This window comes from Trichechus manatus, unplaced genomic scaffold (genome assembly GCF_000243295.1).
Source record: "Trichechus manatus latirostris isolate Lorelei unplaced genomic scaffold, TriManLat1.0 scaffold00120, whole genome shotgun sequence".
In the NCBI taxonomy this organism is placed as follows: domain Eukaryota; kingdom Metazoa; phylum Chordata; class Mammalia; order Sirenia; family Trichechidae; genus Trichechus; species Trichechus manatus.
In genome coordinates this window covers 4383902-4389875 of record NW_004444056.1, presented here as the reverse complement: position 1 = coordinate 4389875, position 5974 = coordinate 4383902, and positions in this window count along the sequence as shown.

The following is a 5974-nucleotide window of genomic DNA, read 5'->3' as shown; positions in this document are numbered from 1 at the left end:
GCCCTGAATTTGGACTTGTAGCCTACTAGATTGTGACAGAATAAACTTCTCTTTGTTGAAGCCATCCACTTGTGGTATTTCTGTTATAGCAGCACTAGATGACTAAGACAGTTGTATCTTGAGTCAATCTCTTTTAAGATATAAAAGAGAGAAGTGAGCAGAGAGACAGGGTGGCCTCATGTCACCAGGAATGAAGAACTAGGAGGGGAGTGCATCATTTGGATCTGGGGCCCCTGCACTGAGAAGCTCCTAGACCAGGGGAAGATTGATGACAAGGACCTTTCCCCAAAACCAACAGAGATAGCAAGCCTTACCCTAGAGCTGGCACCCTGAATTGGGACTTCTAGCCTCCTAGATTGTGAGAGAATAAATTTCTCTTTGTTAAAGCTATTCACTTGTGGTATTTCTGTTATAGCAGCACTAGATAACTAAGATACAAAGAGCTGAGAATGAGAGAAGTGGATGCCTCCACTCTTTCCTCAGAATTGTCAAATCCTTGCCCTCCAATCTCTGCTTAACTCCTCAAATCAAGGTGTGTGTGGCCTGACCTCTCCAGCTGCTTCCTCCCACCTCCAGTTCTCCAGAGCTCTGGTTCCCAGAATGGAAACTCCCTGGAACTCATCAATGTTCCTTCTAGCCCAATGCTTTCTCCTCCAAGATGTAAGTTCTGATTTCTTCCCCAGTGCCAGTGTATGTCAGGAAAGCCACGTCTCAGTTGCTTCCAGGAGAACACGCCATGCAGGCACCTCCTGAGGTGGTATTCAAAGTATGCACCAGCAACCAAGGACACATTGCAGGAGAGGCCTCCCCCTTTTTTTTTTCTGTGTTATGACTTCTGCTTGGGTTTCCAAATTCACACAGACAGACACACATATACACACACACACCTAAACGAATTATCACACTTTCTTCCCAGGTTTATATTCAAATAAAAATAACTTTGACTTTATGTCTCAATGGGAATTGTTTACTGCAGTTTTTTTTTGGCTTTCAGTGAAATTCTGCTTACCATCAGATTGGGCAAGTTTACACAGTTCCAATACGTAGGAAAATTCAACTCAATATAAAGTACTTGCAGAGGTTGTTTATATCATTTATTGGAAAACACAAATGTAGGTCTGATGGTAAGCAAAACAATGAAGAAATAACTCAAAATTTCCCTGATGTCAACACACCCTCAACACAGAAAAATTAATTAAACATGCAAATTTTCAAGATACGTATCAGGAAACTGTTCAGAAAAAGTGAAAGAAAATCTAGGAAAATTAACAATGACACCGTCAGATCTCATTACTCTTAAAGTCAAGGGAGTTAAAGATACTTAATATGTGCTCTATGCTTTCCCAGGTGTTTTATCGCCTCTATTAATTCATCTAGTCTTCACAAAGTGCCTGTGAGGTTAAGTCAGATTTCTTCCATATTTCTGTATGAGAATTTGGGCACAGACAAGTCAGCTAACTGACTCAAAGTCATATACTGGGAATTAGTACAGCCAGGATTGATACCAGGCAGGTTTGGCTCCAGAGCCCACATCCTCAACCATGAGGTGATACAGCCTCTCAAAGAAAAATCCAGGGAATGATGGAGAGATGAAGGCACCTTACATGATGAGCAACACCTGTCACCATCAATGAAAATGCAGTACCCTCTGACAGTGAACAGGGTGGAATGATTTCATATGGCCACCCTTTTATACTTGCCCTTTATTCAGTCTTTAAAATAACATGATGAGACGCAGGGAGGAAGACATTGTGCCATCACAGGCCTAGTTATCAGGCCAAGACATTGGGGCATGCTAAGCAACATCTTCAACTATGTAAAGTTATCTTTCTGGAGATTCTGGGCTGGGAATAAAAGGAGCTTACAACATCCTGACTTGGAGGTTCCCCTTTGCCTGACAGGACCCTCACGCTAGTCAGGCTGTCAAGAGTCACCACCACCCTAGAATATCTCCGGAGGGACTTAGAAGAGTCTTTATAATCCATTTTTTCTGAGTTCCATGGCCTAAGGGGTCTGGTATATTTTTCATACAAACTTATGTCCTTTGAGCTTATGTTTGTGAAAAAAACCACAACAACCGAAAACCAAACTCATTGCTCTCAGGTTGATTCCGTCTCATGGCAACCCCATGTGTTACAGAATAGAATTGCTCCATAAGGTTTTCTTGGCTGTAATCTTTTTGGAAGTAGATTGCCAGTCCTCTCTTCCACGTGCTGCTGGATGGGTTCAAATTGCCAACATTTAGGCTAGTAATCGAGCGCAAACCATTTTTGCCATCCAGGGACCATATTTTTACAAAATGTGTTACAATTAAGACTGAGCTATCAGAGTACTCTTTGTTTGTTTGTTTTAATCCCAGTTCTCTGAAGGACTAATTCCAACTCTCATTCCATAGTCATTCCTTGGAATGTCTCGTCTTACTTCTTTCCAAAGATCATGTTTCAAGGGAGTTTGTATTTGGTGATTTGTATGAAGTTTAGGTGGGATTTTTACAAAAACTTCTTTGACAACAAACACAAACAGCAGAGAATACCAAAGGTGAAGATAGGATCATAAGGTTCTCCTAAATATCTGTAGAGGAATTGGGCATGGTAGAGTGCTCCATCCTTTTTTAATCTGTTAACAAAAAAACTGATCAATCATAGCTTCATGTCCATCTTAGTGTGCAAAAGTCGTGTCTCAACACTGAAAACTGCACATGTCAGGTTGTGCCCCAGGACCTGACCAGTGTCATCAGACCATCTGAGGAATTCCAGATCATACCCTATCTGAATCATCTTCCTTCTCTTTCCACTTGTAGGGGCTTCTGAACTGAGCCAACATTAATGTTCCTAAAAATCACAAGAAATCCTGCCTTCAAATGCACTGCTTTATTTTCTCCTATTAAACACTTAATTTTATTATGAAATGTTTCAACCAAATAGAAAAATATAATAGAAACCAAAATACTCACCACCCAGGTATAGGCAATGTTAAATCATATTTTGCTGTATTTGCTTCTGCTCATTTTTAAAACAGCTTTATTTAATATATTCACATACCAAGCAATCAACTCATTTGAAGTTTACAATTCAGTTGTTTTTCGTATATTCACAGTTAAACAACCATCAGTACAAGTAATTTTCAAACATTTCCATCACTACCCTCTAAAAGAATCCTGTATCCATTAGCAATAACTATCTCTCCCAAAGCCCAGCCACCAGCCCTAGGCAACCAATTATCTACTTTTTGTCTCTGTAGATAGATTTGCCTATTCTAGACATTGCATATAAATGGAATCATTCAACATGTGGTCTTTTGCAATTGGTTCCTTTCACTTAGCATAGTTTTCAAAATTCATCCAAGTTGTTATGTATATCAGTACTTCATTTCTTTCTAAATCCAAATTATGTTCTATTGTAGGGATATAAAAAACAAAAAAACAAAACCCAAAACCCGTTGCCGTTGCCGTAGAGTCAATTCCAACTCACAGTGACCTTAGAGGACAGAGTAGAACTGCCCCACAGGGTTTCTGAGGAGCAGCTGGTAGATTCGAACTGCTGACCTTTTGGTTAGCCAAACACTTAACCACTGCCCCACCGGGGCTCCATTGTAGGGATATGCAAGAATGTATTTATCCATTCAATAGTTGATGGATATTTGTGTTGTTTCTACTTTTTGACTATTATTAATAATGCTATTTTGATCGTGCATGTACAAGTGTTTAGGTGGGCATTTATTTTCACTTCTCTTGAGTATATACCTAGAAATCAAATTCCTGGGCCATATGATAATTGTGAATCCCTGGGTGGCACAAACAGCTAAGTGCTTGAATACTAGCCAAAAGGTTGGCGGTTCAAACCCACCCAGAGGCACCTCAGAAAATAGACCTGGCAATCTGCTTCCAAAAGGGCATAGCATTGAAAACCTTATGGAAATAGTTGTACTCTGCACACATGGGGTAGCCATGAATCAACTTAATGGCAACTAACAACAACATGATAATGGTAGGTTTAAACTTTTGAGGAACTTCCAGACTGTTTCCAAAGTGGCTGCATTGTTTTACATCCCAACAGGAGTGTATGAGGTTTCCAGATACTCCACATCCTTGCTAACATTCATTATTATCTGTCTTGTTAATTATACTAGTGTGTGTGAAGTATTATCTCCTTATTGTTTTAGTCTGCATTTTGTTGATGTTGAGCATCTTTTAATGAGCTTACTGGCCATTTGTTTATCTTTTTTGGAGCAGTATCTTTTCAGATCCCTTGCACAATTTTAAATTTGATTTTTTGTCTTTTTATTATTGAGTTGTGATTGTTCTTTATATATTCTAGATACAAATCCGTTATTAGATATATGATTTGCCAAAAATTTCTCCCACTCCCGTGGGTTGGCTTTTCATTTTCTTCATAATATCCTTAAAAAACTTGATGAGGTCCAGTTTATCTATTCTTTTCCTTTGTTGTTTGTGCTTTTGGTGTCATATCTAAGAAACCATTACTAATCCAAAGTCACAGAGATTTACCCCTATGTTCCTGTAAAAGAGTTTTAAAGTTTTAGCTCTTACATTTAGGTCTTTGGTCATTTTGATTTAATTTTTGTATATAGTGTGAGGTCCAACTTCTTTTGCATGTGGATATCCAGTTTTCTGAGCACCATTTGTTGAAAAGATTATTCTTTTGACCATTGAATTCCTTTGGCACTCAGCTCATTTTTGTAGCAAATAAAACTGCCGATGCATCTAAAGACTTACTCTATTTCTCTCTCTCTTTTTTCGTCTCTCCAAAAGACTGTCACTATGAAGAAGTTGTTGTATGTCCATTTTTTGAAAGTGCTTATATTTTTACTACACCTATAGACAAGGATACCTGGTAGCATAGTGGTTAAGAGCTCAGCTGCTAACCAAAAGTTCAGCAGTTTGAATCTACCAGCCACTCCTTGGAAATCTTATGGGGCAGGTCTACTATATCCGAAAGGGTTGCTACGAGTTGGAATCGACTCAACAGCAATGGGTTTTTTGGGGGGGAGGATTATAGATAATCAAAATTATATGGACTGGTAATGACAATTTGGGGCTTATATATGTCATCATATTTTACATTATCATATTGCAGCTTGCTTTTTTTATTTTTTTTCAACATTCTGACTTCAAGCTCATCAAGAGTGAAAAATTAGATGGTGTTCTTTTAATATTTTAATTATTTATAACTTCTCTTTGTATAAATACGTTAAAATTAATTTATCAATTTCCCTACTAATGAACTTTTATAAATGATAATGTTACAAGGTAGACACTTCTAGATAGAAGGTTACTTTCTCTCAAGCCTTTGAAAAATTATTCCACTGTAATCTGGCTTCCATGATAATTATTGAGAATTCTGTCTTTGTTTTAACAGCTTTTCATTGTGGGTGATCAATCTTTCCTTCTTGGTTAAAAGATTCTGTTTTGTCTTTAAAGTTTTACAATTTCATAAGCTGCAAAGAGTTGTACATTTTAAACATTACTTATCCCCCATGGGATCTCTGATGATGTGTGTGCTGATAATATATGTTCTTCATCAATTTTAGAAGACAATATTACCTTTTCAAATGTTGCCTCTCCTCCTTCTCTTTTGTTTCTACTTCCAAAACTCTGGATATGTGTATTTTAGATCATCTTATTATATTCTCTATGTCAGAAATTTTCATATGTTCTGACTCCTTGTTTTCTGTGCTACTTTCTATTTTTTGCATGAATTTTCTATGTTATCAATTTTACCTTCATCTGCCTCTCATGTACACTTTCGTCCATCGAGATTGATATGTAGAAATGCTCAATTATATCACTTTATTAAATTGTGTGTACTCAAAGGTTAATATTTAATAACATTAATAAGTTTTACTGCTTTATCAAGGACATCCTTAAATTAAACTGACTTTTTTTAATGCTAGTGTACAGTGGTGAAGAATACAATACCTCTAAAATAGTTTGGATAGTTTAGTGCCACTGCCT